Source organism: Lepidochelys kempii, chromosome 4, assembly GCF_965140285.1.
Source record: "Lepidochelys kempii isolate rLepKem1 chromosome 4, rLepKem1.hap1, whole genome shotgun sequence".
In the NCBI taxonomy this organism is placed as follows: domain Eukaryota; kingdom Metazoa; phylum Chordata; order Testudines; family Cheloniidae; genus Lepidochelys; species Lepidochelys kempii.
The window spans coordinates 15,665,598-15,678,976 of record NC_136383.1 but is presented as its reverse complement, the minus strand read 5'-3'; positions in this window follow the sequence as shown (position 1 = coordinate 15,678,976).

Here is a 13,379-nt window from a genome sequence, read left to right as displayed (position 1 = left end):
CGGGAGCTCTGCCCACCTGACTCGGAGACCAAGCCCCGCTGCCCGGCCGTGGGACGCCTCCTTAAACGTGCCTTGGTTTTGCCCCGTCCCCGGCTAACGTGCGCAGCGTTGGGAAAGGTGGCCAAGCACGTTGCGAGAGAATCCCAGCAGGGGGCTGAGGGAGGAACAGTTTATTCCAAGCATTAAAGCCTCTTTCTTTCTTTTTCGATGCGTTTATGGGAGTTAAAAGCAGGGAAATCCTGCGCGCCACAGTCTGATCCGGATGCAGCAGGGCATCCCACCTGAGCAAGATCCATGCAAAGGACTTCACGTGCCTCGTTCATCAAACCTTTTCACAGTCACCCAGAGGGAAATAATCGCCTCCCTTTGCCACCCTCCCCCCCCAACTGCCACAATATACTCATTGTACGTGCAATAATATCCCTTTCAACTCAACTCCGATTACATTCTGCAAGAGAAATGCAGTCATTGTCATCTGGAATCCTCCCTTCACACATCTGGAAATGAAAACATACAAACAAATCAACACATGAAACGAGATAAAGTAGAAAAATCCCCGCCCTTCCAAAGTTTGTATATGCATCTGTTCAGGCTTGGAAAACAAGTATCTTTCTGGTCTGAAGAAGGGAAATATGAAATGATACTGCATTTAGTACATGGGATTTATCACTCAATATTTTTGCCATTGTCTTCATATTCTCACTCTGTACAATTATGCATTACTGATGTATATACTGTAGTTTATATCTTTCATGTGCATATTATATAGCCATATAAACGGCAAGCCCATACACACCTATAGGCTAAAATTTTCATCATTGCATAAGAGAGTTAGACACCCATCTTTAATTGATTTTCAGTGAGAGTGGGGTGCCCAACACATTTAAGAGTTTTTAAAATTCCCACCCATTAACTACAATACACGCATGTATATATGTATGTGTGTATATAAGGGGACAATCTTAGTAACATCACTACTGTACCATATATATAATATGGGGGCAGGTTAATATACTACATATATGGTATATTAACGTGCCCAGTTCCCTTCCTCCTCTCCCTCCATCCACAAAATTGACTAATTATTTTGGATGCCTTCGTTTCTGGGTGGCCAAATCAAAACAAGATCAAAGGATATGATTTTCGGAGGATGGGTGGTCAGTGATTCGTTCAAAAAGCTAGACACTTCTGAATATCTCAGATGTATACATATGCAGTAGTATGTTACCTCATGCTTTTCATTTTACATAAGCATGTAATTATCAACATACATTAAATTATGGCAATTAAACACACAAAAGTGACACAATGCAAAAGTTAAGGTGTTATGGGGTGGGTTTCTTTCTTAAAGAGAAAAAGTATTCCTTGCTTCTGAAACTGAAAATGACTTGAATTGATTTTAGCTAAAAATTTCAACATACACAATCACATCTAGGTGAGATCAAGCAAGGAAATCTTCAGTCTAAAACAGGAGCAAGTAAAGATATGGGTTAGAATCAAAGTGCCATTTCAGCTTTAATTATAGTGTTTAATTATAGTGTTCTCTGCTGCTGCTGGGAGATATCATGAGAAAACCATTTAAATAAAACTGTAAGAGAGTGACACAGTCTGGTTTAAGCCTACACAGGCAAAGTCATTCACAGTTAAAAATGTACTTTGTTGTGCCTAGGTGTGAGATGACATTTCCAAAGCGTGAAGGATCTTACAGATTCTGGCCTTGATTCTGTTCTTACATCAGCATAGATCAGGAGTGACTCCCCTGTCTTCATAGCGGTATAAAACCAGTATAAGAGAGAGCAGAATCATACCCACTGTGTATACAGCCTAAGCAAAACTGGGTTAGCTAAGGAAGGAAACCCATCCTGGCATCTCACATTCCTTTTGTGGATTTATTTCAAATCCTTTAACTTTGTTGTAAAGCACTGTTTATGGGTTCATTTCTTTTGTTTTTATTTAGTTTTTAAAGATTGCAATAATTAATACAAACCAAGCATGTATGATAGTTTACACAGTAAACCACAATGTGTCTACTCCACAGCTATTACAATCAAGGATCTAAGAATGTATTTAGGGACCTGAGAAACAATAGTTACACTGACTCTTTATGGTCTAGTATGTTAGATCCTGAATCAGGCCTTCTTTACACACAGTTCTGAGCCCTGATCATGCAGTTCTGATGTATTTAAACTCCCATTGACTTCAGCTGAAGTTATACATGTGGAAAGCCTACAGGACTGGGCTCAGACTATAATTATGAACTTATTAAAAATGCTACATAAATACAAATTGGGGGTCAAATTCTGCTTGTTTATGAATAGTTCCCCTGACATCAATGGGACAATGTATGTGAGTAAAATCAGCAAGACTGGCTCAGTACCTGTGTTTGTACTAATCTGCAACATTTGGAGTTCAAAAAACAAACCAACCAACCAACCTCAACCCCCCATAGACTGAATTTATTAAATAAGCAATAAAGTTCCTACGAGTACGAGGCTAAATAGAGAGAGGGGTGTTTTTTCTAGGGGATTCATTTCAAAAGGAGGAAATTTTAATGTCTTGTGGTCTGATTGTGCAACTCGTACTCAAGCTGAATACAACATAGTCATGCAAGTTACTGGTAATCATCATGAATAAGGGTTGCAGATTTAGGTCCTTAGACTTTTGGGGTCTGGCTGATTCCTGTTTCACAGGTTTAACACCAAAGTATTTTTATTAGTATTATTTCTATTGCAGTAGTGCCTAGGGACCATTATCATGGACCTGGACCCCTTTGTTCTAGGCGCTGAACAAAAGGACGGTCCCTGCTTCAAAGAGCTTAGAATCTAAACTTAACTGTTGATTTACACCAATGTGAGCTAAGCATCAGGCCCTTGAAGTCTACGCAATTTCTGCTGCTATGTTGAGGAATTGTGAGGATTTGTGGGAGGGCTAGGTTCTTAGCATCTAAAAATGGGCATTGTGCTTATGTTATAAACATCCTGGCAGTTAGAGAGCCTCATAGGACTGACAGGTTCACCCTCTGGGTGCCCATGAAATGATCTGATAGTGAACTTTACAGAAGCAGACCTCACTGGGGAAGGTTATTCGATCGTTCCCCATCTCGAAATGCCATTGCATCCATATATCAATGCAGCACATTCATCTTCCGTGAACAATATTCCTAACTATACGACACATTTCTGTGTGATTGTAACAAAATCCAAACAGCAGATATGCTGGGTTATTTAGGCTTAAATCAAGTCCCATCTGTTTGTATAACCCTGTATGTGTCATTTTTGGGAGGGGAGGGGAAGTGGAAAGAGAGAGAATCCAGCAGTGGACTGGGAGAGCGATACAGCCGGAGGAGGACATGGATGATGAATTTACAGCCTGCCTGTCTACGCTATCAGCATCTTTGACAGGATCATGAAATCAGCATCGTCAAAGCATGAGTCTGCTGTACTGTTGCTGCTGCTCTGATTGACTGCAAAGAGCACAAGAATATACGGGACCAAGAAAAGCCGGATTCAAATGTGTTGGGAATATTCAGACTTTCAAGTACCTACAAAATACATTGAATTGCAGGGTCTTTGTCTAAAGTCCCCTTTCATGAGTGCTTGTTGAACTACCCTGTAATCTGGGGGCAAGACGAGTTTTATTTTTCCATGGTTTGCCATATTTTGTATTGCTTCGTGTCTTCCGATTATGGACTGCTGCTAAATTCTAGCAAGATAGCGATAGGGCCAAATTCTGGCTCTCCACACCTCCGCTGTGGGAGGAGTGGAGCTGTATCAAGTGAGAGGAAGGTCCCTGAAATGATTCTAGCTGCACAGGGCAGATGCAAAGTGAGGTCCCTTAAGTTGCCAAGGCAGCTGACCCAGGAGCTGTTCCCACCAGGTTTATGCCAGCAGAGAGTTTTCTCTTCCCCGTCTGTACAAAGGGACAGCTGGATCAAATTTCAGTGGCATTGTGACTATGCAGCCTGCTCTGGCAGCAGCCGTACGGATTTAGTATAGACCGCTGCTTAAAAGCAGTCAGGCCTGGCCCTGTGCACCCCTCTCTACCCCAGCTCTGCGGCTTAAGGAACTTTGAGCAAGTGAAAATAACCTTGGGGAGGAGGGCTGTTGTTCGCTCCCTCACTCCCCCCACTACCCCAGCTCCTGCTAATTGGTGCCGTTGGAGATAACACCAATTTTTTGTGTTGTAGATGCCTGTTCACTAGGAGCCGGCCTGAGATCACCAACCCGTTTCACACAGGATGTTGCAAAGATGACAATGAGTTCAAGCCACTGCCAGTCTGGACCATATCCAAGCCAGTAATCTAGAGCGGAGAGGTTCCATATCCTACTGCCAATCCCCCGAGACATCTAGGTCTCACTGGTTGTGCTTAAGTAAATATCTAGTGTAGTGCTTATTGGTAATGACCTAGTAAGTGAATAAAAATTTGGCAGAAAGAATCTGTGCTTAATTCAAATTATATAACTTAAACTTTGTGATGGTGATTTCGTACCCATACTATTAACTGCAATTTGTTTTATGTGACTGTAAATGTCTGGTTACATTTTACAGAAAATGTTACAGGCTACAATGCCTACATGATTACCCTGTGGATTTTAGTCACAGGAACTCTTACACTGTAAGGGTGGGAGTTAGGTGCCCAACTCCCATTGAAAAACCATGGGAATTGGGAGCCTAACTTCTACTAATGCTTTTGAAAACCTCTTCTAAAATCTTACAAAATAAGGGCTCAGTTTTGTGCTACTGAAATCACTGGGTATTTGCTATTGACTGGGGAGAATTTTCAAAAGCAGCTAGAGGATTTAGGTGCACAAGTCCCATTGACTTATCACTTGAAAGCCAGTGGGATGTATGCTTCTAAATCTCCTAGGTATTTTTGAAAACTCTTCCCCTTAAATGGGACAGACTCAAACCCTAACATTATTATGTGTGGGGCACAATCATTTTATGTTCAGGGTCAAAATCACCCCACATTGGAGGGAGGTTTCAAAGCAGAAAGAGAGGGTCAAATCCTGAGCCTCCACTATGTCCCCTTTGAGCTGTTCCCACTCCTCTCCCAAGGTGTCATGAGTTGCGTACTCCAAAATGGAGGTATTCAAAATAAGTCTTGACATTTTGGTCTTGTCGAACAGGAGGCAGCCAATCCAAGAGAAGCATCTCAAATCACAGGTTTTGAAGACCGTTCTTTCACGAATATAAGCCTATTTGTGAATACCAGTTTCAGCACGTTATGGTTTTTAAGGGTATGTCTGCACTGCAGCTGGGAATGAGCCTCCCAGGCTGGGTAGACAAACATGTGCTAGAGGGGCTCAAGGTAGCATGCTAAAAATAGCCATGTGGACGTTGTGGCAAGGATGGCAGCTCGGGCTTTCAAGCCCACCCAAGCCCTTGGTCTGAGCTCGGGCGGCTAGCCCCAGTGTCCAACGGAGCTGCTAGTTTTAGCATGCTAGCTCAAGCCCTGCTAGCACAAGTCTGCTGACCCCAGCTGGGAGGCTAGCGCCAAGTTGCAGTGTAGACATACCCTAAGTGGCTGGCACAGAGACCAGTTTCCTATTATGTCCGCTGTGGGTTGTGTTTTTTTCTGTCAGTGTTTATTGCGAAGATAAGGCCACATTAAAAAGAGAGAGAGGGAGAGAGAGATGCATGGAGATTTGGCAACGTGAGGAAATGGGTTCCTTTAAAATCAAACATTTTGATTTGAATAAATTGTGGTTGGTTGGTTTGGAGTCTTAGTATGGCCCCATGTGAAATTCTCAATGGGCACCTTTTCAGCTCGGTTTCTTGAATAACGTTTTGCAAACGGTAATAAGGGCTGTGGAAAGAAGCTGTGGTTTGGTTTGTGGTGGATATTTTGATCCTGGTGCTACTTTCAGAATGGAAACGTAGTAACGCAAGGCTTTTATAATACCAGCTGTGGCCTCAATCCTGCTCCCAACGAAGTCAGTGGGAGCTTTGCCATTGACTGCAGTGGGAGCAGGAACAGAACGCAACAATAGATTTAACAGTATCATTGGGCTTGGCTTTAATTTCAGAATGAAGCTGAGAGACGCCCTAATACATTTGAATGAGCCTTTCCCTGACTAAATGGATAGTAATTTTTTTATTGGGGCCTTAGCCTCCTCTGGTTTTAATTTAGTTATTATCTAGTCCAGTGGTGTTCAACCTTTTTTCATTGTGGACCCCTAAACATTTCAAATGGAGGTATAGACCCCTTTGGAAATCTTAGACATGGTATGCGGACCACAGGTTGAAAACAACTGATCTATTCCATTAAAAAAAAAAAAAGACTTCAGAGGAATGAGCTAAATGCTCATCCGGCAAAGAGAAAAAGGATGCTACTTTTAGAGACGAGCTTCTGGAAAGAAATTCCTTGAAGTTCCTGTATTAGAAAGAAGGACGGATCTCGGCCAGAACTTTGGGGAGATTGTGACTTTCTCAACTGACACCTTATCTGTAAAATGGACCAAACCAAAACATTGTATCTCAATTTCTTCCAAAAGTTGGGAGAATCCAGATCTTGACCAACCTGGTCAAGAGATATCTATCAAGAGATCATAGAGCCAGTATAATAACTAATAGCAGCTAGCTGAAGCTAAACACCTCTGTTGGTGTCAACATGGTTTCTAAGAGCCAAATTGTGTCTGGCCCTTATGCGTTTGCATAATGGGGTTGAGCGCAGGCTGGCCACATAAAGTCTCCCCTACTGACTGTGTTAGAGCCAGGCATAATTGTTAGAACGGTAGGTGCCAACAATTCATTTTCTGAGGAACCAATTGATACATCTAAGCTGCTTCTCAACTAAAATACGACAATTACTGCAATATAATTTAATTCAGAGAGCATCTTCTGTATGTACATTGTTAATATAGGGTCAAATCCTGTGGATCTTACTCAGGGCCAAATCCTCAGCTGGTGCAAATTGGCTTATCCATTAAATCCATTAACTTCAATATAGCTGATCTCTTCATACCAGCAGACTGTCTGGCCCTTGTTTATCTCCCCCTTCCCCACCCCCAGCCCTAATTAATGCAAAACTCCTATTTGGATCCTGGGGGATTTTCTCAATGGGCTCAAAGCTGAGCAGGGGCCTTAGCATTTGACCTGTAATTATGTTCACAATAGGTGCCCTTAAACATTAACATTTACTACACCGTAGTATTTTTACTTTAAAGCAGGTTTGCCTACATTTTAAAGGGCCCAACGCTATTCCAGTTGAAATCAATAGGAATGTTTCCACTAAGCTAAATGGAAGCAGAATTGGGCTCAAAATGTGTAGCTCTTTGAGGCATTACAGCTTAATGTAATGTAAATCATATTGACTTTTTGGGTCAGATCCTCAGCTGGAGTAAATCAGTGTAGCTTCATTGACTTCAGATTCACCTGGTGCAAACCAGTGTGTGTCTAGCCCTTTCAAGAGCAGCAGCTGTTAATCACAACTGTTAAATTTAATACTGGGAAATCTACTTTCTGGGCCATAAACACCACGGGTATAAATGGGCACAGTTCCACTGCATTCAGTGGAAATGTGTTATGTCAGCCGTGAATTCCACTTTCTTCCTCCCCTCTCCCCCTTTCTTAATGGGTATTTGTGGTTTTTTCCTGAGATCTCTCCAGGTGACCACACCCAACCATGTATTCTGATGGGCTTTGGAAGTCTTCATTGTCAAAGAACAACCAGGTCATCTGGAGGAAACCCAAAGGGTTAATGCGTTGAACTCTGGTTGGTGTTGATGGAGGAGCCGTAAAAATGATTTGTGGGCAAAGTGCAATGAGATCTAGTCTGAACTTGGGTGTAATAGCACTGTGCATATTTTACATATTTAATCAAATAAAACATCACTGTTCTGATTTGCCCAAGACAGTGACTCAGTGGCATAATCAAAGCAACTGAATGGAATAAAAGCTTACCGACCTTTCCTTTGTTTATAAAAACAGGACAGACTTTTCAAGATGATACACTGACCGCCTCCAAACCTCAGAGGGAATACAACTTTCTAAATCACATCTTCGGTACAAATGTAAGAAGCAGGTCTCCGGCAGCCTGGAAGACAGGTCTCTGCACAAAGCAGCAGAGGAGGCATGCAAAGCTAAAAAATATGAAGACAGGCAAAAATTACAAACCTCACCACATGGGACAAATTTTGCTCACACAGTGGTGTAAGCCTCGAGAGACAATTAGTCTCAGCGGAGTCACTGCGGATTTACAGCAGTGTAACTGAGATCAGAATCTGGCCTGCTGTAGACTATGAAAAAAATGATATGTTATCAGAATGAATAGAAAAGATACAAAAGGGTCAAATTATAGCCATGAGGGGCCTGATCCTGGATGGGGCAGGTGCACACACAAAACTCTAATTGGCCATTATGTATCTGAAGCAAAAACTGGCTCAGAATATTTAATGTAAAGGAAATTCTGGCCACGCATATAAGACAGCCTGGATACTCTTCCTCCCAGTTTATTAACACATGGGCAGCTTGCTTTATCATTGGAGGTGACTTGGCCACCCTCTCTCAAGCTGTTGTAGGCTGGGTCATTTTGCATTTCTCATTTCTCCTTGTGCTACCCTGGCATCAAACACAAACATCACCACCACGGAAGGTCCTCACACATGGCTATCGGTGCAACTCAAATCTGACCTACTCTTTCCACCTTGGCCCCAACCATTCTTTGCCACTGAACCTCAATCCTGTCTGCTGTATCCTTGCTGAGATTCCATTTTGTGGTCCATACGTTCTGCTACTGCGGTGCACCTTGTAATAAAACACAGGAGTGCTGGGAAGGAGCTAGTCTTTATTTCTTGGCCTCAGTCACATTATGGGTCTCAGGGCCAATTAACTTCATTTGAATGATGTGTAACCCTTCTGCCAGTGTCCTCAGCAGCAGTAAAAGCCAGGTTCAATGCTCTCTAGCAATTGCTTTTAAAATAACAAAAAATGAGCGGAAGCCTTCGCTTGAAATCTTGAGCCCCCATTCCCTGGCTTTAAGAACTTTAAATTTAACACACACACACCCTGTAGGGGTGTTTCTTTCCCCTTCCCAACCACTTAGGAGTCCTTGGGAATAGGAAACCACACAGACCCTTTTTGGGGGGAAAACAAGATAAATCTCTGTTTACATAATAAAATGAAATTAGCAAAATCCAAACAGTGCATTTGGGCCGACCACACCAAAGTACTTATTAATTGCCCAGAACTCATATTCACAGAGCAAAGCCCACTCACCTGTACCTCATTCACAAATTCAATTAGATTTGGGGTGGTCATGTGGGCATCAGGAGGTGGCTTTCCTCAAGCTGTCCACTGCAGCCAGCTGAAGTTCGCACCATCAGCTCCTGGTCAGGCCTGCTGCTGCCAGGTCCTAGTTCACTGCAGTCAGCTGCTCCAGCACAGTTGCTGTCAGGTCCAGTCCCGCAATAAACTCTACTGCTACTGCCAGCCCGTCCAATCTCATAAAGACAGCTCCATGCAGGTCCACCATCTCTGGACAGGCAACCGAAAGCAAAACCCTCCCCAGGGCACAGCCTCCAATCTTTCTGACATAGTCTCTGCTCCCTTTCTTGATTTGGGCTCAGTACACTGCTGTCGGCTCAGGGTGATTCATTTTCCCCAGGCTAAACCATTCACAATGTCTCCCTCCTTACATAAATATATTTCCATGCACTATTTAATGGAGTTTCCAAAACCCAGAACACAAAGTAACTCCAAACAATACATCATAAACCACTGTATAGAACCATGCTGGGGCAAAATTATAACTTGCAAATTAATCCTGCCAGATCTAGCGTTCCATATTCTCCGATGGGGGAGCAGAGAGCTTCTTTTCCCTTCAAGACTTCTAGCTCTGGGGCTTACAGATGTGCAAAAAAAAAAATAGATTTCTGCTAGACCGGGCACCGGGGAGAAGCTGGCACCAAGCAACATTCATTGGGGTGCTCAGTGTATCCTGTGCTTGTTCTGGTAGCAAGTACTTCTCTACCCTTTGGTGGTGATCTCCCAGTGTAACTCTTCTAAAGGCCTGAAAGATCCCATGTTTCTCTGATCACAGAGAACATCCGCTGTGGGCTCTGGAATAATTCTGCTTTGAGCTATGAGATGGGATAAAAGGAACCTCAAGAGAATCTTGGCCAAATAAGAAAAGCAATGGTTTTCCTTCTTGTAAAGAGTGTGTACTATACACTGGGCTCTAATCAGCATGGGCTTAGTGCATTTTGCACCTGTGTTTTTGTTTTCTTTGCAATGGGAACAGTTGCTTGGTCTGTGGTGCATGTCCCTGCCTGCCTCGCAGAGAGCAGACCGCAAGTTTTCTTCATTTGGGTCAGGTTTCTGTTCTGTATGTTGAACGCTGGTGTTAATGGAGGGATTTACTCTTCAAAACTCATTCAGTGATGGCCAATTTGAGAATACCATCAACAGCTGGAAAATAAAACATTTATAAAGTGAATGAATGTGTAAGTGTTGTATCCCATTGGAGGCTTTGTGAGCAGTTTACACTGGGTGGGGTGAGTTCTTAACATGGCACAGGACGCTGTCTCTTGCATCTTATTCTCTCTGTTTCCTTTGTTCAGCTTCATGGGACGTGGCTTGGTTTGCGAGGCTGCTGCTGCAGTTGTGCACCTGAGAGTGCAGAAAAGGCTGCTCGGCTTCCCCAGCAAATGCCTTACTATGTAGCTATAATGTTTGAATCTGGGTCCTAACTTCTGCCAGCGTTCAGGGCTGTTTGGCTATGGGTGTTGGACTGGATCATTATGCTGGCAGGAAACCTGCCCGTTGCGGAGATTGAAACGTCAACAATGTTAGTGCTGTTCAGATCTCTGTTACTACAGTGGAACAGTAATATAGTTATCACCAAAAACAAAGGGCATGATTCTTAGACACACAAACTCCCTCTGCTAGTGTAAGGGGACATAGCGTAACTGAAACCCAGGGCCAGAACGTATACTTGTGCCCTAGGAAAGAATCAGACATCACAACCAGGGAAAAGCTTCCAGTGTGATAAACAGAAACGACAGCCACAAACAAAAGAAAAAGGCAGATGAGTCTAACCTGATTCCCTTAGTGAGACATGCTAGGGAGATTTTTTTAATTCATGCACAGTAAGGGTATACATGGAAATACATCAGAAAGGAATTTTGTACCTCAACATCTAGTATATATTTTTAAACCCACTCTGCTATACGGTCTTATTTCCTCCTTTCCCGCTGTCTTTTCTGTGTCCATAAACACTGAGTTGTGGATCATTTCAATCCATTAATTTTCTTTTGAACTTAAAATTAAGAAGGTGAATTTTCTTTTGTACTTAAAATTCAGAAGGTTACGGTAGCAAAAGGCATAACATATATGGCAGCTGATGGGTAAAGATTGAGTAAGGACCCTACATTCTTTAAGGGAAGTTATGTAGCAGTTGGCATCAGTTTAAAAGTGAATCAAGCTACAGTAATGCTATGGGGGACTTATGTACTTGGAGACAGGCACTGTTGTTCAGTCTGCGAGGGGAATAGGCTATGTTTCTGGGGGAAGGGGCCTACGTGGTTTGCCAAGATCACCCCAAATCTTTATTTTCAGTTGAAACTGGTGTCCTACAGGTTTCCAGCTCTTGTGGTTCAGTTTATTTAGTGTATCAGAGAAGGGTAGGCAAGGAAAGCAGGGACAAGAATGGAGATGTTAACCAGGAAGAAATTGCCTTATATGATGTTCAAAGCATTGTTAAAAAAACAAAAACCTTTGTAAAACCATGACTAGGGTCCAAGGTCCATGCAGTTTTGCATATTTATATCAAATTCCACATAAAAACAAGAATATCAATTTCTAGGGATAAAGTAAAAGAGCAGAATACATAACGTACACAAAATAATATTTATAGACCTTAGCTATCTGTAACCAGTTTAAATATGCTTCACACAAAAAAGCCACTGGCATAAAATAACAACTGTATAGATCCACTGTTGTTGTAATATAAATTCACAACCCCCCCCACCCCGTAATTCAGTGTAAACTCTAGTACAATTGTATTGAATGTACACTTGCTCTATCTTACATAACTGTCATGGTCAGAGTGGATGGTTTGTATTCATTGCTGCTGAAAAGTTAGAGTGCAGGAGGGACATTCAGGGAGTTTTCATGCAGTTATTTCTTGAAAAAACGATTTCTTTGATTACCATGTTTGCCACACTGGTCTTGCTATGTATCTAGCCAGGGCAGCACAATGACATGATATTGGGAAAACTCAACAGTCACAGGGGAAAGGTAATAATTTAAAGTGTTTCAAATGTTGAAGGAACATATCGGCGGTTAGGGAAAATTAACCAGATTGTATGAAATCTGGGCCCAGATTTTCAAAAATGCTCATGAACAGATTTTCAAGTGATCCCCACCCATAATGGAGGCTAGATTTTCCAAAAAGCTTAGCTCCTAGGGAGACACCTTAAAACTCAGCCTTGCCATGGGACTAAGTTATAATCACTTCAGATTTTGCATTAGTTAGTATCATCCTGGTTCTAACTTTTTAATTTGATTGCATGCAGGACACTAAGGTTATCAGTTTTTTTAACAACCATTGGATTAGCCCATGGTCTGTGGTGGATGTGGAGACTTCTCCATGATTGGTCGTTTTGACTGGTTTACGAGGCTGCCAGTGATTTTGTAGATTCAATAATATTCCCCTCCTAATTACATATAGTTTTATGTTGTTGTTGTTAAACTTTTCATCAGAATCTTATTTCAAATTAGAAACTGCGCAAAATCAGTATTCCCTAGGAGGCTAGTGTCAACTTCAAAAGATGAGGCTGTTTATATTTTACAAACATCTCAGTTGTATGCCTTTAAAGACACACAAGTCAACTGTTGCTCATTCATTAGTGCATTCACCGATCATCACATTAATATGTACAGGCTATAATTTAAAGCCCATTTGAATCCAAATTTCCTTCTTTCCCCCTGCAGGCACAGACATGGTGTTCTCCTAATCTTGCTGTAATTTACCAACATCAAAAGTGTTGGTTTATAGGACAAAGGTTAGAGAAAGCTGAATTCACCTTGAAAAAATTATTTCCACAACTCTGGAAGTTTAATTCTGTTTACCTTTATTTCATCTCCCCCCACCCTTTTATTCATAATTTCCTCCATGTTCCAGGGGCTTTTCCCCACCTTAGATTTTTATAACTTTAAGATCTGATTAGACCAAGAAAGAATCATTAAAATTCATGGGTTCAGAAGTATGAAAAATTCAATCACACTTGTTCATTTTCTTTCTCAGAAATGTCCCATCCACCAGCCTTTAGTGTTGGGGTTTCCTCTTCTCCGGCTTGCAATGGAGACAGTATCAGTATTTTACACTAGCATAACTCCATTGACTTCAATGGGATACTCTTGATTTACACCAGTAT